General features: G+C 56.4%; 1 protein-coding gene across 7 annotated transcripts in view; it reads right to left on the bottom strand.

Annotated features, from left to right (window-relative positions):
• Window positions 1–21,370, bottom strand: part of SHANK2 (SH3 and multiple ankyrin repeat domains 2) — a 493,595-nt gene that overhangs the window by 123,493 nt on the left and 348,732 nt on the right. The gene's annotated exons all lie outside the window — the stretch shown is intronic.

The following is a 21,370-nucleotide window of genomic DNA, read 5'->3' as shown; positions in this document are numbered from 1 at the left end:
CAGAGCTACCAAGTGCCACACGGGGTCCCGAGTCAGAGTCGCCGCCGTGACAGGACATTTCTGAGGGACCATGCCGGATGCTTAGGTGGGACAGTGGCATGGGGTCTCATGAGCGAGAGGGAAGCGATATGAGAGAGAAAAAAGGAACAGCAGGATGGTCACAATTGCTGGGCCATGCCACCGAAGGCACAGGTGACAAAAGGGAAAAGAGACAAGTCAGATTTCATCAAGATGAAAACCTTGTGTGCATGAAAGGGCATGGTCAACAGAGTGAAAAGGCGACCCTGAGAATAGGAGAAAATACTTGCAAGGGATGTAGCCGATAAGGGATTAATATCCACAATACATAAAGAAGTCCTACAACTCAACAACAAGAACAGTCATTTCAATTAAAAGATGGGCAAAGGACTTGAGTCGATGCTTCTCCGCGGCTGACGTGCAAACGTCCAATAAGCACCTGGAAAGCTGCCCAGCATGGCCAGCCGTCGTGCAAATCCACACCGTGATGAGAGGCCGCCGCACGCCCATTAGGATGGCTATTCTCGGAGCAACAAAATGACAGGGGTTGGCAAGGATGTGGAGAGACTGGAACCTTGCGCACCGTTGGCGGGGACGTAACTGGTGCAGCTGCGGCAGAAATCGGCATGGCAGCTCCTCAAAAAATTAAATACGAAATTACCGTTGGACCCAGCAGTCCCACTTCTGGGTATATATCCAGAAGAATTAATTGAAAGCAGGGACTCGAGCAGATATTTGCACACCCACGTTCACAGCAGCATGGCTCACAGCGGCCAAAGCGTGGAAAACTCAAGGGTCCACGGATAAGCCAAATGCGGCATAGGCACACGACGAACTGTTGTTCAGCCTTACAAAGGAGGCAGACATACAAGGATAAATACCGTCAGGTTCCAGCAACACGAGGGACCCAAAGAGGTCGGATTCATGGAGACAGAGAGTGGACGGCGGGCGCCGGGGCTGGGGGCCCGTGTTTCATGGGGACGGAGCGTCAGTTTGGGAAGATGGAAGGTTCTGGAGGCGGCTGGTGGTGATGGCTGCACCAACGTGGGAATACGCTTAATGTCACCGAGCTGTGCACTAAGCACACTTAAGACGGTAAATTGTTATGTGTATTTTTCCCCAATTTAGAAAATAATTAAAAAGATGTAATTGCAGAAAAGGGGGGCGCGGAGGGGATAAGTAAATGCAGGCTGTAATTTCCTGAAGGCCAGCTCTCCGTGCGGGTCTTCATAAATTCTTACACTCGGCCCAACCTTGCCCAAAAACCCCAAAGGCCCCCCGTTGCCCTGGGCCTTCCTGCAACTTAAAAGGCCCTGTGGGACCTGGGTCCTATCCTTTTCCCCACTGCATCCGCTCCCTCCCAGGGCGTTCTAGAACATATGGAGCCGTTTCCTGCCCTGGGCAGGGCCTTGCACTCACCGCCCACGCTGCTTGGCCCACCCTTCCCAGCGCCCTCCCCGCATGCGGGTTTCAGCCTAGACGTCTCCCCTCTGGGGTTCTTTCCTGATCCCCCAGAGATAAAGGCTCTGTCCCTGATGTCACTCCCACAGCATCCTGGCACGGACGTGTGTGTGCAACTGCCCTGAGGTCGCCGTGACAATCGACTACAGACTCGACAGTTGAACACAGCAATTTATTCTCTCTCAGCCTGGAGGCCAGAAGCCAGAAATCAGGGTGTCAGCGGGTCCACATCCTCAGAAGGCACGGCCTCCCTCCCTGTCTCGGATGAGGACACGAGTGATGGTGTTTAACCTCCCCCTGGAGAAACCAGGGTCGTCCGCATGTTTTTTGCATTCATGTTTGCAAAGACCCTTTTTCCATATAAGGTGACATTTACAGGCCCCAGGGATTAGGGTGTGTGAACGGTTGCTACTGACCTCCTGCGGCGTGCATGTGTGTGTCGTGCATGCATCGTGTGCAGGTGTGGGTGCACCCGTGTCCCTCTCCACCGTCCCTTCAACGTCCTGCCACGGTTCTTCGCTGACATGTTTACGGCGCACTGGCTCCAGGCGATGCCCCCGCTCCTGGCCGAGTCCCTGTAGGGCTCAGAATGGATTCTCAATACAGGTTTTCCAAATGAACACTCTGCGCTCGACCCGGTGGCAAGAATCCTGCCCTTTCCCATCAACGAGAGCCTCCACAGCTAGCCTGACCAGACCCGGCTGTGCCTGCAGGGGAGCGGACCTTTCTTTGTTATTCACGGACAGGGGGCAGGGGGGCCTGGGCTCCCAATTTTGTTCCATCCCTGCCTGTCTTCAAGGCCTGGCCGGGTGAGCAGGGCAATACTTCCTGGAAAGCAGAATCCAGGTTTGAAAGACAAAAGAGCAGAAGGACGGCAGGAAGGAGGGGGAGGGAGAGAGAGACAGAGAGAGAGAGAGCATCTCAACCTCCCTCCAGACCCCTCCACGCAGCAAGCACCTCACGGAGGACGTGCACTCACATGAGTGACACCTGACACTCACAGGGCTGGGACAGAGAGGAAGACGGGGCTCCCTGAGTGTGCCGGCACCCCCAGAATGCTGGGAGCCCTGTAACCTCAGACCCTCTCGCCCGCCAGGCGGTGCAGGGAAGTCCCAAGGTGAGGCCACCCGGGCACCCAGAACAGCCTCGAGAGGGCCAGTGAGTCCGCTGTGTGCCAGGCTCAGCCCCGTGCGAGGTCAGGGAGCCACCAGCCTGCTTCGGCTGCACGGCCAGGTGCGCTGAGCCTGGGGCTCATAGGGGTCCGTCCAGGCGGCCCGCGCGGGCAGGTCCGTGCGCGGCAGCGCTCCCGGGCCAGCGAGAAGCTGGAAGGCGGTCCACGGCGCACTGGGAGGCACGCGGCAATCCGGGGCTAATTTCCTCCTGCAAAGAGGTTGATCGCATGGTCTGATAAGTGCACTAATCACCTCGGCGTGTGTGCCCCCGAGTCCAAGGGCGGTGGGCCAGCGTGAACACCGGTTGCCGGGAAGGGAAGCTTCCGAAGCAGAGGGCCGAGCAGAAACCGTGTGACCCCTGAGGACCCGCCGAGCACTGGGCTCTGTGCTGGATGAGCCGCTCATGCGGTCGCCGAGTCCTGCCCCTGCACACTCGCCCGACCCCACTTACAGGTGAGGACACTCTGGCGGGGTGTCCCCTGCGGACCATCCCTGGTGACCTGGGACCCAGGGGGAGGGACCCTGCCTCCTTCTACTGAAGCGAAGAAGAGGGGGTCCGGGCGGCTCAGAACAAAGTGGATCTGGGCGGCACATTTTTTAAATCTGCTTAGACTCTTGTGTAATAATAATAATAATAATAATAATACCCGGATAATTACCAACATTTGCAAGAGGAACATTTCCTAGAATAATTTGGGTTCCTGGCTATCGACTACCTGTTTGTGTCCCTGCCTAAGTGATGGGATTGGGAGGTGGGGCCCTGGGAGGTGATTGGGTCACGAGGGGAGCCCCACGAATGGGATTGGTGCCCTTGTAAGGACCCCTTTGGGCCGTGCGAAGACTGCGTGACACTGGGACCCAAGCCCCGCCCCGGGATCACAGTGTGATGCACCTGGGCCCCGCGGACAGGGGTGGGGCACAGGAGCACCCCCAGGTCACGCCCACGTGCAGTCCCCATCTGTGAGAGCCACTCTCTCAGCCTGCCTCACCCCTGCAACTCCCCCGGAGCTGCCCCTCCCGCTGGAGGTCGGGGGAGAGGTCAGAGGGGCCCAGGCAGGAGGCATCCCGGTTCTTCCACAAGCATCGTCAAGTCTGGACCCTGCAGTCCTGGGTGAGCCCCTGGATCTTCATCTATAAAATGGGGACAAGAATGCCAGGCTGATAGTGCAAGTGGCCAGTGTCATTACTGTGGCCTCCCGGGGCCCAGAGGGATGGAGAGAACCTCTTCGCTCGGGTTGCAAGATCTCAGGCTGCTAAAATCACACACCGGCCACTGCTCGGCATCCCTCCCTATGAAGAGTAACCACAGATACGGCGCAGAACTCAGGGCAAGTTTTCTGCGTTGTGTTTCTCTTAGAAGTCCCTAACTTTGTCCACTAGGATCCGTCACAAGGCACCCGTCGGTCAGCGGTGGGGACTGGCCGTGGGCTCTCCTTCCCCATGCACGGGGAAGCTGGTGGCACTGACCGCCCCCCGCCCCTCAGCGAGGAGTAACCCCGAGACACGGCTCTCGCCCGCGGAACACGACCGGGGGTTCGTGTGCCCTTCCTTGCACCGCCCTCCTGCCAGCCAGATGCGGTGGGGCCCAGTGACCAGGGCCTCCCCACGTCCAGAGCAGAGGAGCCAGGGGAGGGGCCGAGCCTGGCTCTCTGAATTGCAGCGTGGACGACAGTGGCTGCCGCTGGGGAGGCCCGTTTGGGACTTGGGAGGAGGGAGGAACAGACTTCCATTGTTCAATTCCAGCCACTATCCCCGTGGGGCCTGTCTGTTACAGGGCGCGGGCACAGGGGCAGCTGAGCAGGCGGGGAGCCTCTGCTCGGCTTGCGGCTCGGCTGGCCGGAGAGGGCAGGTCGCCTGCGTGATGGCCCAGCACCCGGGATTGTCATCGGTCTGCCTCTCTGGGGTGACAGCATGGAGCCCCTTTCTTGGGAGCTCCCGGGGCTGGGGAGAAAGTCACGGGGGACCGGGCGCCAGGATGGAAAAGTTGACAGGGCCTGGGGCCTGCCCCTCGTCACCGGCATTCCCCGGGGAGGCTTGCCACTTGGGCGGGTTCACGAGCTTTGCCATCAACCAGACAGAGCCGTCCACACGCTTCGTGTACCGTGCTGGATCACAAACCACTCCTAGGAACGACTGGCAACCGCTCTGGATTCCAGGCAGATTTTCGTGGCTGAAAATGCCCCGGCCTTGGAAACTTTGATTTTCCATTCGGTTCAAATTTAAATCCCTCACGGCAAGCGCCGGGGGGGAATGTACAGGACACGGGCAGTCAACGGACAAGGCACCGAGTGAGTGACACAGGGGCACTCGGCATTAAGTCAGGGAGGAAGGTGACGCCGTGCAGCGTCACCTGTGAACCGCTTTTGTGAACGGTTACGAGTCTGTGTGATTTACGGGGACAGCCCTCCCGCACCAGCTTCCTTCACCTTCCCAGGCACCTCCCCGCGACTCTGGGAAATCGCAGGTGACACAAACGGGGCACGCACTTCCCGGAGATTCATATCTGGCTCGGAGGCTCCCCGCCGAGGGTGGCTAAGAGTGACACAGGTCCTTGGAGAGACGGGGACAAGAATGCAGCCGCAGCACCCCCGGCCCGAGAGCCGTCGCCTCGCCACGGATGCCGTTTTCATTAGGGACGGACGCAAGTTTTAAAGAAGTTACGTTCCAGAAGAGCCAGATGCCCCTGACTCACCCCACACCCATCTCCTCCCCGCCGGTAACCCCGTTACCACGTCGGTGTGCAGACTTCCAGTACTTTCTACGCACTTTTGTGTTCCCTAGGAAAATCCAGAGCATGGAGAATGAATACAGGATTTTGCATCCTTTTCAAGATGGCACAGATATTGTCAACTACGGCGATCGTCCTGTGTCTGTCACCGAGGAACACTCACTGGGGACAGCCCCGTGCCCTTGCATACACGCTCCCCTCTTGGCTTCTAACTCGTGGGTACTTTCTGCTCGTGTGACGAGGAATTATTGAACACCTGCCTGTGCCAGGTGCTCTGGCTGCAGGTGAGTGTCTGGTCCCATCTGGGGGGGAGCGGGACTGACTCCTGACACACTGCGAATTTGACCCCTGCGTGGATAAGAGCCCTGAGTAAACAGGAAGCAGGTCAAGGGACTGTGGGTGGGGGAGGAAAGGTGCACAGAGGGCGGGATGCATGCGGTCCCCTCCCCGACTCAGCCCTACTGGCCACAGGCCGTCAGGGTCCTTCCCACCTTTTTGCCATTTCAAGCACGGCTGCAGAGAATACGCACGGAGGTGTGAGGGGTGCGTCCCCCCCCCCCCCCCCCCGCACGGAACAGGTCACCACACGGCCCAGTCTCTGCGGACCCAAGGGCCACGTGCAGGGCGCAGGGACATCACCCGTTTTGTTTCGGAGCTAAGGAAACAGGCCGTGACCAGCCCGAGCTCTAACGGTAAAGCCTTCTTGTTCAAAAAGTTGTGTTTTGGTTTTTTTTAAGTCAAGAACATTGCTTCCCTTAAAAAAATTTTTTTTTAATTGGAGCAAAGTACACATAACACAAAATTTGCATTTTAACCATCTCTACGCGCACAGCTCAGCGGCATTAACTACGTCCACACTGTTGGGTAGCTGTCCGCACCATCTGTCTCCAGAAATGTCCATCTTCCCAAAAGGAGACTCTGTCCCCGTGACATGGTGACCCCCCCCTCCCTCCCTCGGCCCCAGCACCCACTGTCCACTCTCTGTCTCCATGAATCTGGAGACTCGGTGATCGTGGAGTAGATCACACGTGTCCTCTGTTTCCCAGTGCCCCCCGCCCCCGCCGCCCAGCCTGGTCACTTCGGGGACAGGGGTGAGAACTGGTGGGGGCGCATCCCAGGGCAGCCCCTCCTCCAGGCGAGCTCCTGCTCTGAGCGAGGTGGCCATGTTCCCATTCCTGCAGGAAGTAAAACAGGATGATCTTTGAAGGCACCTCTTCCTCAGGGGTGACCCCACACAGGCCTCACCGAGCAAAGCGGGAGAGAGGGTGGCGTCAGCATCTGGGCCCAGACCTGCTGGCCGGACCTCACACGGTCACTGAGCCTGACGGTCACCGCCTCCGTCACGTCACCCCCCGGTCCCCGGAACAATAACCCGTGCCTTGTGCCAAGAGCTGCATCTGGACCGCCATAAACAAATGAGGAGGCGGCTCTCCGTGTAGGGTGGCCCCTGCCCAGCAGGGACGCTGGGCAAGTGGGAGGGCCATGCGGGGAGGACACGGTGGAGGCAGGGGTGTGCAGGCAGGGCTGCGGGCAGGGACAGGGCTGGCCAAGGGATGCTGCTGGGCACACAGCCTGTTCTCAAAACAAAAACAAAAACAAAAACCAAACCAAAATGCGCACCCCCCCCCCCAAACCAAATCAGGCCATTCTGCCCAGAAGGCTTATTAAAAAGCACTCCTAGAAAATTAACACAATTTCTTCCTGGAACAGACGAGGCAGGCCAGACACTGGAATGGAAACTAATCACCACGGTCCCCACATCACCGCTGTGGGGGCTGGACTGCTGCCACCAGGCCCCGGGCTGAGTCACCTCCTGCCCAGGGACTGACATGTCCCAGGAAGACGCAACAGAGCCCGGGGGTGCTGGGGCCCGGGCGGCCCCCTTCCCTGACCCAGGAGAACACACAGTGTTCAAGAGCTACCCGCCCAGAGCTGCACGCGGGTTCACGTCCTGCCTTGTCTCTCCCTCCCGAGGTTGGCATGCTCACCAAACCCCGATTCCCTGAAGCCACGTCCCTTTGGGAGGCTGGTGGGGGTGCAAGGAGGTCTCGGCCCACGGTGGGCACTCAGCCATGAGCACAGAGTGCTGTTATTCCCAGTGCTGCGTGGCCCCTGGTACCACAGGCTGGGGACCAGCTGCCGAGAGAGTAGCCTTCCTGGTCCCCCCGGCTGCCTCCTGACACTGGGCCAGTCAGTGCAAGTGGCTGAGAGTCTCAGGCAGGAGAGATCATTTCCCTGCTGTCCGCCGAGGCCGAGTCTTCCAGGGAGCCCCATACAGGCCCTCGCCCCGCACGGCGGGTCAAAGGGCCAGGAGCTCGCTTCCCTAGCACGCTCTTCTGGACACTGAAGGTTTGAGTTGCCCCCAGATTCGTATGTTGAAGCCCTAACTCGCAGTGGGTTCTATGAGGTCACGAGGGTGGGGGCCCCACGATGGGATTAGTGCCCTTGTAAGAGGGGCCCCAGAGAGATGGTCTCTTGCCCTCTCCACCACGTGGGGACAGCAAGAAGCCGGCCGTGTGCAAACCAGGAAGAGTCGCGACTTCCGAGATTGTGCTCCATGCAGGAGCTGTGGCCCGAAGGCTTCTGGGGCAGAGGAGGGGCGCGCTCAGCCTCTGAACACTGGGACACTGCTCAGCCAAGCCTGGGGGGCGGTGCGGGAGGGACCTGGAGGTCCTTACAAGGCACAGACACCTTACATGGCCACACGCCCCTGCCTGTGCCTGGGACCAGGTCTGGATACTCCACAGAGCATGGAATCTGGGGCCCCTTTGCCTCAGTTTACCACAGGGTCTGTGTCACTGGAACGGGGGTATCAGAGAACCTGTGTTCTCCCGCACAGAACACAGAGTCCCGCCTCAGGGCCAGGGCTGAATGGGCCCGCGGACAGCGTGCATGATGAGCTCAGAGAGGCAGAAATCCATCGCAGGCTGGTGAATCTGCCGGCCCCGTCGATTGCCTTCCTTGTCCCTATGCCCGGGACTCAACCTTCCTTTGGGAGCCAGCCCACCGCCGCTGGGGAGGGCACGTGACCCCGCCCGGCACCTTCCATCAGCCTCGTCCATCACTGGCTCTGCGACGGTCCTGTGACCTGAGGCAGGCCAGTGGGGTGCTCTTGTTTGCTGGGGTTCCTCCATGATGCGATAAAGTCCTGGAGATCCTGACTCTGCCACCTTTGTGGGGAGAGCTCGCTCTGGCGAGAAGCCAACACAGAGGAACCCAGAGCTGAGACGGGGAGCTAGGTCCTGGTGGGACACTGCTGAGTGAGCGCCTGGGTCCAGCTGGGCCTGAAGCCAAACATCCCTGGAATTTTCGTCACTCAAATCAGCGCATTCTCTACGTGCTGAGCTGGTTCGAAATTTCTCTCAATCATACAGAGAGTTCTAGAATCACACAATTGAGGAGCATTTTGGGGAGACAGGGTCGCTCTGGCTTTTCTTCCATCCTTAACCGGTTCCCCTTGAGGTGGAAAGACCCTGCTCCCCTACCTCCTCCAGGAAGCCCTCCAGGTATCTTCCCATCAGTCACAGCCTCTCCCTCCATGGACTTTCCATCTGCTTAGTCCACGCCTCCTTTCGGGCCCTGAACCACTTTGCCGTCTCTGGTTGGGCCTCCGTGCCGGGCGATGAGGCCCGCCCTGGGAAGACACGGAGGGCACTGCGGCCCTCTGGCTCCAGGCCCGCCGTGAGAGCCAGGCCCGTGGTCCTCCTGAGCCTCAGCGTCCTTGCTGGTGAACCAGAGCGTCCCGGACCCGCGCTCTGGGGGCACAGGGCTGAGAGGGGGGCATCCACACGAGGTGGCAGTGGCAGCAGACAGGACGGCTCCCGTGGGGGACCATGACCTGTCAGCAGACACAAACTCCGCCCACCTGGCTGGGAGTCCTGGGGCTCGAGGGACTGTCCCCCCTTGGAGCTGCTGCTGGCACCCGCTGCCCCCACTGCCCCCCCAGGAGGCCGTGACCCACTTCATCTGAGGTGTCCTTCCCGGGTTCCCTCATTCCTCCCACCTCTGGCCCTCCTCCCAGCCACCCGCCGATGGCCTCCGAGATGATCAGTCACCGAAACCCAGCTGTCTGCCCGTCTGCACATCCGTCCTCTAGTCCCTCCTGCTGTGCCACCAGCGGTCTCCTGGCTGCTCTGGCCCTGCCCCGCTCAGCCCTACCGCCTCCTGTCCCAGCCTCTGCAAACCCAGGGTCAACGGGCCTAAGCGTCTCCTTAACAAAAGCCACCCCCTTGGCAAGGTGCATTTTGCAGTGCGTCCTACCACTTCCAGGCCGGCTCCAGTGACAGTGACACCACAGCCCTGGGAGCTGTTCCCACCCCACCACCTCCCAACCCCCATCTCTCAGGCCCTGCGCCTTGCTTAGCCGCATGCTGGATGCTGGGCAGGATGCTTTACGTGGATGCTGCTTCACCAGCCCACAGAAGCGCTGGTTCTGTTCCTGTCCCCCTCCCCCCAGCCCACCGTGCTCCGTCCCTGGCCAGTCCCTTCACCCCGTCCCCTACTCCAGGCCTCACGGTGGAGAAGCTCACAGCATGGCCTCCGAAGCAATCACCTGCCTGGACCACAGCCCGGCTCGGCTGCTTGCTTGCTGTGCATCTGCAGGCAAGTGAGTTCCCCTCTCTGTGCCCCAGGGTCCTCACGCAGAAAAACAAAGAGCTGACAGGAATATCCCAAGGAAACTGAGCACCGAGTGAGTCCGTGTGCGTGGGATGGGAGCATTTCCCGTTGTTACCGTCATCACCGTGGCTGATGTCATTTGCAGCCAGCACAGGCTGTCCAGCAGTGAAGGTGCTGGTGGGTTTGAGTTCTGGGTCCGTGGGCCGGGGCTGCCTCCCCTTCCCTCCGCTCTCCCGCTTCCCCTGCCAGGCTGAGCATAACGATGGCCGTTTACTAGGCGCTCACGGAACGCCTGTCGCTTCCCCCCGAGGCTGGGTCAGCGGTTTACATAAACACAGAATTACATGACCCAGCAAGTCCGCTCGGAGGTGCACACCCCGAGGAACCGGGAACAGGGACCCCAACAAAGGCTCACACACGCACGTTCATAGCTGCCTTATGCACGAGAGGCAAAGCTGGAAAGCACCCGAACATCTGAACGTCCACCAGCGGACGAATGGACAAGCACAGTGTGGGTCGTCCACACAACGGAATGTTATTTGGCCACAGAAAGAAGGATGTGCCGACACACGCTACCTTGCGGGTGAACCGTGGAAGCGTTCTCAGTGGAAGGAGCCAGCACAAAAGGCCACGTGTCGTAGGACTCCAGGCCAATGGAGCGTCCAGAACAAACCCATGCGTCCAGGCAAACCCTTGGACACAGAAAGTCGATCAGTGGCGGCCCGAGGCACAGGGAAGCGGCGGGATGGGAGGTGGCTGCCAATGGAGACGGGTGTCTTCATGGGGGTTGAAAACGTTCTGGGACTAGAGACAGGAGATGGTCGCACAAAATGGCTTAAACTTAAAAAATGGCTAAACTGGTCAGTTTTGTGGTGTGTGTATTTTATCACAATAACAAGGATACGCACAATAAAGAGTACACGCGTATACACACGTGGCAAAATGTGTCTCTGACAGACACGTACAAAGAAATGACAACCTGAGAAGGTAAATACTACAGCAGCCCCGTCTCCTGTCAGCGTCAGCTGACTTCTCCCTTTGGCTTGTCTGTATTCCCAGTTTTACCCGGGTGGACGTGACTTGCGCCAACCCTAAAGAAACAGCACTAATGTAAAAACCCCTCAGCAAGAATACACGGGGGCAGAGTTTACTCCAAACCCTAACGTTTTCTGAGAGCAGGGGCACACATCCCCCTATAAAGGCTGTGGGATTTGAGTAGGCAGCGGGAGAGAATTCTTGAGAGAATTCTGGAACTTCAGGGGAAGGACTGGCCAAGTGCGGTTCCCTCTGATGTAAGTCAGTCGCCCCCTGTGTCTCTGTCCGCCTTTCGAGGTCCTGGCCCTGACTGGGGGGATGCGAGGGAGGTGGTCTAGGAGAGACCAGCCACCCCTCCGACACAGAAGTGCCCGGTATGAGCTCTCAGGGTGCCCCGCTGTCCTCATTGGTGTCAGCTAGCCTCTGGGCCAGGCCTGGGATCACAGCTCATCCATTCAACCAACAGACATACTCTAGACTCCTGCTGCACCAGACTCTGTTTTCCTGGGTGCTGGGATGGCCGCAGGCGCCCCCTGGATGAGGGCTCTGCCCGCAGAGGGGACCCGGGCTCTGGAGGGGAGATGTTCAGCCAGCACATCCTTGTGTCATGTAAACTCAACGCGTGGCAAAGCTGAGAAGAGACGCATCCCTCAGTAGCGGCTGCAGTTTGTGGAGGTCTGTACCTCTCGGATGAGGTGGGTCAGGGAAGGCCTGGTGGGAGGGTGTCCCCGGGGAAGGAAGGGATGGGCAGGGGACTGGGGGCAGGGAGGCTGGGAGCCGTAGAGTCCTGCGGTCCACGGTAAGGACAGGATCTTCCTGAAGAGTGAAGATGGGGAAGTCTCCCTGGAGCAGAAAATGGCTCTAGGAGAGAGATACTCTTCTTAATCCCACTTTGCTGGCAAAGAAATTGAGGCACAGAGGGGCTGTGTAACTTGCCTGAGGCCACACAGCGCATAGGTAGGGCAGCTGGATTTGGACCCAGATGGGCTGCCTCCTGGGACTGAGAGTTTAATCCCCACCCTCACCTGCTTCTCAAGGGCAGTGGCCTCCAGTCTGCCTCCACCTCCCTTCTCCAGCAAGGCTCCAGCCTAGCGATCGGCAGGCCTCGGAAGTTCCTGCTAAAATCCCCGAGCGAGCATGCCTCTGGCGACAGAGTGAGGCCCAATGACTCAGCTCCCATTTAAGGCCCTCCCTGACTTGGAGGGCCCATCCTGTTCATCCTTCCTGGGCCTCCTGACATTTCCCACACAGGTCTATGTGCTTCTGCCCCTGAGCCTTCCTCTGGCTGTGCCCTCCCCCTGTGGTGCCTCCCACCATTTAACGGACCCTGACTGTGTACCTGTCATGAGCTGGGCTCTGGCTGGCCCCTGAGGTCAGGTCAGGAAGGGACAGGGACACGTGCTGCTAGTGGCTGTCTCAGGGACTGTCGGGGAGGCTTCCCTGAGGAGGGGCTACCAAGCAGAGATCCAAGGGTGAGCCAGTTACGCAGGTGGAGGAGGTGGAGATAGGAGAGAGGTAACAGAGAGCACGAGTGAGCAGTGTGGGCAAGTGCTGGGGGTGGGAGGAAGTGTGGCACGTTCAGGAGACCAGGGAGAGAGGGCCAGGGTTAAGGCCCATCTGTCTTTCCAGGCTGGATGTGTGTGCTGCCTCCCTAGCTCATCTGAATAACCATCCCTTCCTCGGTGCCCCAGCTCTGAGTCCCAGCAGAGGTTTGCGGGCCTCCCTCCCCACTCCACTTTGCCCCTTGAGAGCAAAGATGGCCTCCACTCATCTCCTTGACCGAGGGCTGAGCACAGAGGAGGTGCACTAAAAAGTCTGTTACGTGAAACCAAAGGTCCAGGTAGAGGCGATTGGAAATTCCGCCTGGGGGAGGTTGGTCTCAGTGGTCTCAGAGCAGACCACTCATGACTTCACAGCATCGGATGGTAACCACGGCCTTCCATGTCCCCTTCCCCAGCCCTTCTCTTCTTAACTCTTCTTATTGTTGACCTGCACACAGCCTAGTTCCCAGGACTGACAAACTCCATCAATTAGAAGATCCAACAGGGCATTTAGCATGAGGCCTTCCTTCATTTCATTTGCCAACCTAACCGCTTGTATCATGAAATGCCCCACAAAAGGGCACGGCAGACAGACAAATCAATGCTAACGAGAGCCTGCTGAGCACATTGGGAGATGAGTGCGTGGGAGGAAGGGAGGGAGGGAGGGAGGGCAGGTGGTGAGGACCCAGGAGGGCTCCTTTCAGGGGAGTCAAGAGGCACATCAGAGAACCCTGGGCCAGAAGTTTCCAACGTGGAGCTCTTGGCTCACCATGCCTCCTGTAGACCTCACCGCATATAGACTGGCGCTGGGTCTACAGCATCCTTCTTGGGTTGGGGAAGACAGTTATAGGATTATGTCTGAAAAACTTTAGACTTTCTCAGGGCATCAGTCAGATGCAAGCTTGGGAGTCAGCACTCTCTCTGGGGCCCTCAGCAGCCGTCTAATCTCTCAGTTCCATCACCTGCAAAGAAGGCATAAAATGCCTACTTCTCAGGAGTGTCCATCGCTGAACACAGGTTTTGGGACTTCTGTTAAGCATCAATCATCTACTGGGTGCTGGATATACAGCAGGGACCAGGTCAGCAAGCTCTCCAGCCTGCAGGGAGCAGGCATTCTCATGAGAGAGATGGACAGCAAATCAACCACCCAACACATATGATTCTGATGGTGGAGGAAACACACAGTGGAGTGTCAGAGTCAGGGGCAACCAGAGGGTGCCCAGTGAGTCTCCTCTGGGAAGGTGACATGTAAGCTGCGATCTCAGTGACAGAGTGAAGGCTGGCTTAGAGCATAGGCTGCCACAAATACTCGAGCCATACTGGTCCCTTCACCTCTCCTTACAGGAGAGATTTTCCCAGCAAGCAGGCAAGCACACTTGCTGAATAATAAGCTGCAGTGCCCAGGAAGGCCAAGGATACAGGACCCAGGGATGGGAGGTGAAGGGAATGAGAAAGGAAGCACTGAGGCCTCCCACCAGGCTGCTTCTTCTGAGGGAGGCCCCATCCTCCCAGCTCTCAGGAGGGGTCCCTGCACCCTAGAGAGATCCCCACACCCTGGAGAGGTTCAGGACCCTGGAGTGGTTCAGCACCCTGGAGAGGTCCCATGCCCTGCAGAGGTCCCCACACCCTGGAGAGGTTCAGCACCACGGAGAGATCCCATTTCAGGCATTCTCCTATGGCTCCCTGCCACTGACCGGACATTGTCGCCCCTACTTAAACTGACATTCCAGGCCCTCTCGGGACCAGCCCCGGTCACCCCCAGCTCCATAACATTTGGCCACTTCCCAAATCCACCTGGAACGCTCCCGACACTCTAAGCTGTCCCTGGAACCCCCCTCTTGAGTTCTGCCTATGGAAACCCCACGTACTCAACTAAGCACGGTGCAGACACCATCTCTTTCGCAAAGCCCTTTTTCAAATTTATCTTGGGGCTTTTTGCTCCCTTCCAGACTGAGTTCCCCAAGGAACTGAGTCTGATTCATGTCTTTTCTCCCCACAGCACATGGCAGCCCAGCACCTGAATGAATGAAGTTGTAAAAGTGATGTGTACAATTCATACTAATTGTTGAGATGTCACCCTGCCAGGAGCCATGCTGTGTGCTTCAAACACATTTTTATTTACAGTTTAAGAAACTGAGGCCAAGGGATGAGAGATCTGTCCACGTTCGCATTCAAACAGTCAAGTGACAGAGGCTGGATTCAAACCCAGATCACAATCCACAGCCTGTGCCCTTGACCACGGCTCCTTTCTGTCTCTATCCAACTCAGTGCACTGCCATCTGCTAGGCCTATGGAGCCTTGAGCACAGCAGCCGTGGTCCCCTGAAGTGATTCTGAATCTTTTTTTAGCCTGAAATTGAAATCACTGATGCTTCAAATTAGAACCCCAAAATGAATGAGCCAAGACTTCAGATTTGCAATAGCTAAACTGCCCGCATCTACCTTCTCAGCAGGATTCCGGGCTGCTCCTCAGCCCGGACCACCTGTTCCCAGTCAATATGGAGGACAAAGTGAATCATTCTCTAGGCACAGAAAGGGGCTATGGCTATGTGCAGGAAAGGGGTCCAGGCTCCCACACTTTCAGGGGCTCTGCTCAGAGCAGGGGTCTCTTTAGAGCCCTGGAGAACAAAGACCCCAGTGCTAGGATGCACAGAGAGACCCCAGTGCTGTCAGCCTTGAAAGGCCAAGACTGTAATGACAGCAGTTTGCCACAGGCACTGGCATCGTGTGGAGGCCAGCAACAAAAACAGACATGCTCCTCTGTGCTGACTTTTATTTGCTACCAAAGGAATATTTTTCAGTCATCACTGAAAAGCGACTGGGAGCTTAGACCCCAGCAAGCCTGGGAAGGGAGGTGAAGAGGCAAGTCAAGATGGCCATGCTTACTCTCTGCACTGACCTAGGTGCCGGCAGCCCAGCAGCAGGGGAGCCAGAGCTAGAGGCTGGCCAAGGGGCCCAGACCTCTTCCAACATGAGCACAGCAAGAAGCCACAGAGCTTCAGAACGGAAACGCTCCACACTTGGAGAGACCACAGCCAGCCACTGGGCCCTGCTTGTCTTTGACATGAAACCAACAGAACTTCACAACTGAAGTACCAATGTGACTCAAAGTCAAGAATTCACCAGTCACCCTACCTTCCCGCTAGTATCAGCTGGCATTCGGTCTTCACTTAGTTATTGAATTAGATAACCCTGTAAAATGATTTAAATAAGACGCTAAGAATTTGGGGGAGTGGGGTGGCTCGAGTTCCCAGCTTGGCCATGGGGGCACCAGCAGGACATGTGACAAAGCCTCTCACAATATCCCGAAAGGCAGGACAGAGAAATGTGAGCTGGGTGTTGGGGCTGAACAACTGTCTGGGAAGGATGCCGGCACCGGGGAAACCACGACAGGACTCTGGCCTCAGCCCTGGGATTTGTGGCTGGAGGGCAAAACGGAATCATGAAGAGAAATTCCAAGATTACCTAAAAGCCCGACTCGTGCCAGAAGAGAACGGAACGAGGCGGAGAGGGCGCGCCCTGGGAGCAGAGGTTCAAGCCAAATCCGGGGGCATGGCTGCCAGCGATATTTGGGGCTTGCAGGTGGGGCGGGCCAGGTGCCTGTATCAGCTGATATGCCGTCCACAGAGACGCATGAAGAAGCTACGGCCAGTGTGCTCTTGACTTATGTGCTTGGCACAGCGTGGGTGTGCTCTATAACCACTCCATGCTTGCGACGGTAGTGGTGGTGATCGCCCGCCAGTATTAGAACTTATCATGACTTACCATTATTGTTTGTTCCACTAATAGTCATCAGTTCCTTCTTCCCAGTCAAGCATCATGAATGACAACGAAGGACAGGATGGTCACCAGCCAGTGCTGACGGCATGCACTGCTGGCCTCGGCCTTCTAACCAGACCGGCGCTCACAGCGGCCCATGTGCCCAGAGCTCGTGGCACACAGCCCGTCCTGATGACCGAACTCTCCCAACCACCCGTTTTGCTGATGGGGACACTGAGACCCAGGAAGCATGGGCTGATCAGTGACGGGCGCAGCAACCGAGGGGGCAGAACCTGAACTTCATTTCCTGTCCTTCGTGCAATTTAATTCCGAAGCTGGGGAAGGCTGGCAGATTACCCCCGAGCTTTTCCAACTGTTCACATCCCCAGCTTGGTGACAGGTAATGGTTTAGGCAAATGTGTTCTAGAGCTCGTGCTACGATTCTCAGCCGAAGAAACATAAGATACTCAAATGGTCTCTGAGGAAAACCCCGGGGCATCCCCCTTAGCATCCTCACTTCGGTGCAAACCGAGATTATAAAACAGTTGTAGGCCATCACGACTACAAGCATTTAATACGAGGAAAAGTAATTAGCAAACTCAAGCATCAGTTTTCAAGGATGAAGGATATTGCTGCCTGCTTTTAACTGCAAGGGAAAACCTATTTAGGGAATTAACACAAAAACGAGATTGGCCACTTCAGGGCTAAGAAAACAATGACAAAAACCATAGGAGCCTCCAGCTCGGCATCAGGTTGGTAAGCAATGGCCCCAGGAAAATAATTAACGCCCAGGAAAGTGTTCTCGTCCCCGAAGCAAACAGCAACACCTTGGCCACGGAGGCTGAGCCACCACTCAACTGTGTGCGACAGCGTCTTCTAAGGAATAACTTTCTATTTATGAAATTAGTACCTGTCAAAAAAATTAATACTGTCACTCTCGAAAATCTGAGAAATAGACAAAAGTCTGAAAAAAGAGAAAATAACCATACACGATCCCATCACCCAGGGGTTAACCTCTCCTCTCCTTTTTTTTTTTTCCTATGCCTATTTTGGGGGAGATTTAGGTGGTATTATGCAGACAATTTTGGTTCTGCCCTTTTCACCGATATAAGGTGATCTGTTCTCATTAGTAGCAAGAACTCCTTACAAGCATGATTTTTAAATGCTTTCTTGTGCGCCCACAACAGATGCATGATGTCCCCTCAACCATTTCCCTACAGTCCCAGCCCCTTAGACTGTTTTTGCTACACTGTGCTCTCTGCTTTGTCTGTTTGTAGATCATTCCTTTAGAACGGATTCCTAGATACAAAATCCCTGATTCGGCTTTATAGCTCTTACTACATCCCGTCACATCGATTTCTAAAAAGTTTACGGCAATTTATTCTTCCACATAGCAACATGAGTGCTGTCACCCGCGACGAGTAGAGTAATAAAAAAAAAAAAAGCATTTGCTAATTTGAAAATAAAAACTGGCACCTCGTCATCTCTTTTTCTTCTTACCCTTTGCCCATTTATACATCAAGCACATCAGCGTGTCTCTCAAGAATTTCCGAGCTCTGGCGTTACTGTGGTTGGAATCCACTTTCCAGCTCTGTGACTGTGGTCAAGTGGCCTAACCTCTCTGTGCCCCGGTTTCCTCATCTGTAACATGGGGATGGCAACAGAAGCCATGTTATAGGCTCGCTGCGAGGATTACATGGGATTGTGCAGTGCCCGGCAGATACACCCTTGGTTACTGTCAGTAAGGACACGGGCCTTGGTTGTGTTTGCTGCAAACGTTGTTTGGTCTTTTGACGTGTAGTGTTTGGTTGTATTGTAGAAATTCTTCTGAGAGAGAACGTTTTCATTTAAGAAAGTGAAGCAAGAAACAAAGCTTGGGTTTCCAAACCGGGGTGGGGGGGGCTTGTGGAAGGAAGATGGTCCTGGCCTCGTGTCAAGGGCCATGCAGGACCTGATGACAGATGAGGGTTCAAAACGCCAACACAGGGGCTTCTGGGGGCTCAGTCGGTTGAGCATCCAACTTCCGCTCAGGTCATGAGCTCACGGTTCGCAGGTTCGAGCCCTGTGTTGGGCTCTGGGCTGAGCGGAGCCTGCTTGGGATTCTCTCTCTCCCTCTTTCTCTGTCCCTCCCCGACTCATGCTCTCTCTCTCTCTCTCTCTCTCTCTCTCTCGTTTTTTAAAAAGCCAACACGATCAGGCCAGCCGATCTGGAACCCCCAGCAGCATCACCTAAGTACCTAAAGATGCCATGCCCAGGTCCTGCCTCAAGCCTCTGATTCTGTAGGTGTGGGCTGGCATCCAGGTCTCTATAAATAATGACAGGTGACTCTGTCACTGGCCAGGTTTCACTGTATGAGGCTGACAGGCCATCCAGTCTGGGGAGTCCCATGCAGGACACCAAAGTGACATCCCAACATCCACGTCTCCTCAATTACTTGATGTGAAACTCTCTACGTCATCCTTGGGACTCCTCGTAAGTGACCTCTCCTGCCCCATCTCATGGGGGCGGGGAGATCCAATCAGGATAATCTCGAGGAAACAGCGGATGAAGTCTTCAACCATCTGTGCCCGAAGGCTGATTCTACCTCTGCAGTCTTTGCTTTTAGTTCTCGGATGAGCGTCTATTATTATTAAGCCCGGTTTGAGTTGGGTTCCTGCTGGAACACAGCACCTTTGTCACTCCGGGATGGTGGAGTCCCCGTGCTTATATTTGGCCTGCCTGGAAAGAGGAACTTTCTCTGACTCCCGTGCTTACTGCCGTCCCTGGCCTGTCACCGCCACCCAGACCCACTCCTCCCGGGAAGGACTCGGCCCCGGCTGCCCTGCCCACTCCCGCCACCACCTGAAGCCCTCTGGGAAAGCTCCAGGGGCACCAGCCACGCAGGGGACTCCAGCCCATTATGCTGATCTGAAAATGCAAACACACATGGCCTATGGAGCCACCACATTCAGATGCCCCCTCTGTGGGGCACCCACTTCTCCTTTTCCTCCTCTGAGATGAATTTTTATAGCAACCCGGCTGGCACACTTAGACGCATCTGTCTTAATGTAATTCCTGGGCTCACGATGGCCTTTTACGTGGACTCTACCCCAAGTGTTTGCTTTTCGGCGGGGGGAGTGTGGGGGGCAAGGTCAGCAAAGAAACCGTCCTGGTGACCAAGGAGCAAACGCCTCCCAAATGCTAGGGCAGGAGGGACGTCAGCTCTGGAGGGCAAGCACCGAGGAAAGCACACACGATAGGAAGCCCTTCGCGACAGGAGCTGGTGGCACCGGCAGATGACCACGTCTGAGAAGGAAGAAGGACGGTGGTCCAGGAGATGCAAGTCCAGCCAGACTTGGAGGAGAGAACAGACCCACCGGGAGCTGCCCCTTGGTCCCACGTTCAAACCACAGCACACGTTTTTAGAGAGAATACAAACAGCTGGCATGCTCCGAGTTCCTTTCCAAGAGCAGGGAGAGAAGGAGGTTTGCCCAGAGGAGTGCGGGGCAACAAGGACAATTTGCTCATGCCTGTGACCCTTCCACACGGGACCCTGCACTTCCCCAAGGCTCAGAAACCCCCTCGACTCCAGGGATGGCTTCTGGCCAAAATTAAGATTCGCCCGAGACAACGTGGGTTCTTTTAGAACAACCCCTCCAAGGTTGAAGCCTTTCAGCGGACAAGGTGGAAAAACCGTCTGTTGGAAAATGCACGTACCTATGAGGCTATAAGCGACTCTAATATTCCAGTGGTACAACCCAGCAGCTGGGAAGCACCTCAGGGAGACTCTGCCTTTTTTAATCTAAGCAGCTAAAGGAGACTTTCTGAGCCCCAAGAGTGGCCTTGGAAATGCACTGGGTGGGTCAGTGTTCCAGCAGCCCAACCCCCGTCCCCCCATTAGCACGTGACCCCCAGTAAGCGGCCCAGGGTGGCTGTGGAGGGCTCAGCCCTCCTTCGGGTCTTTGTGACAAAATAACACCAACACAGCATTCACGCCTCTCAGCGCCAGCCATTCCTAGAATCCCAGAGCTCAGAGGTTACCCGGAATCTAAAACCTGTTCCAAAATGGCAAATATATTTGCATATCAGAGGTTAGAAACAATGTCAAAGGAAGTGTTTTGCAAACACAAGTGCAGACACTCTCCCCGCTCCCAATTTCCACGGAGGCTCCAATCTGGCCGGGCGGCTGGCCCTCTCCGCCCAGGCCAGGCACACACTGCAGACGTGTCCGCCGACCGGGTGTAGCTTTGCTTCCTCGCGAAAGGGATGGGCCCAGCACATGCTCCGAGGCGGTCCCACGTTTTTCTTCCCGACTAGTTTATCAAGGAGGCACTCCGATGAGCCAGACAACGGGGGACACGCTTCCATCTGTAGCCTTCATGTATTATTTAAACCCAAGAACCAGCATCGGCTATGTCAACCTATTGGAGCCTCTGTCTCTGGGTCTCTCTCTGTCACACACACACACACACACACACGCACACACACACGCGCGCACGCGCGAAGGAGACTTACATCACAACTACATCCTACAGAAGATGATTCAACCAGTCTCTGCGTTTTTGTGAGGTTACAAATCAAGTTAACCCACGAAAGCCCAGCGGGCCCCACTCTCCATCCTTCTGGATACACACGCACCCAAGGTTTCTTCCAAGCCGGGCTCTGATTGGTCAACAGTAATTTAAATACATCTCTCAGCAAATGAAACGAGACCAACACAAGGCACCTTGAAGAGGGTAAGTCACCTTCTCCATTTTCCTTGGCTCTTGGGTCTGTTTCCACCACCGTGCCTCTCCTTCTGGATTTCCATGACTCCACCAGCCTTGAGAAGCACTAAGGAGGCCACGAGTAAACTCGAGCTCAAAAGCACCCTGGGAAGCTTAGGCATGACCGGGAGAAGGGCTCCCAGTGGCCACGTCGCCATGGGCTTGGTCTCCTTTGCAGGAAGAGCAAGTGTCTGGCCGGCCCAGCGGCGGGGCCACCACATATCCCACCCCTCCCACCTGCGTGGACGTTTCCAGTGCAGGTGACACTGGGCTCGGGGTTAGCCCGGAAGAATG

The sequence above is a fragment of the Panthera onca genome, chromosome D1, assembly GCF_046562875.1.
Source record: "Panthera onca isolate mPanOnc1 chromosome D1, mPanOnc1 haplotype 2, whole genome shotgun sequence".
Classification (NCBI taxonomy): Eukaryota; Metazoa; Chordata; class Mammalia; order Carnivora; family Felidae; genus Panthera; species Panthera onca.
The sequence above is the reverse complement of the archived record's forward strand: the minus strand, read 5'-3'. Positions and strand labels throughout refer to the sequence as shown.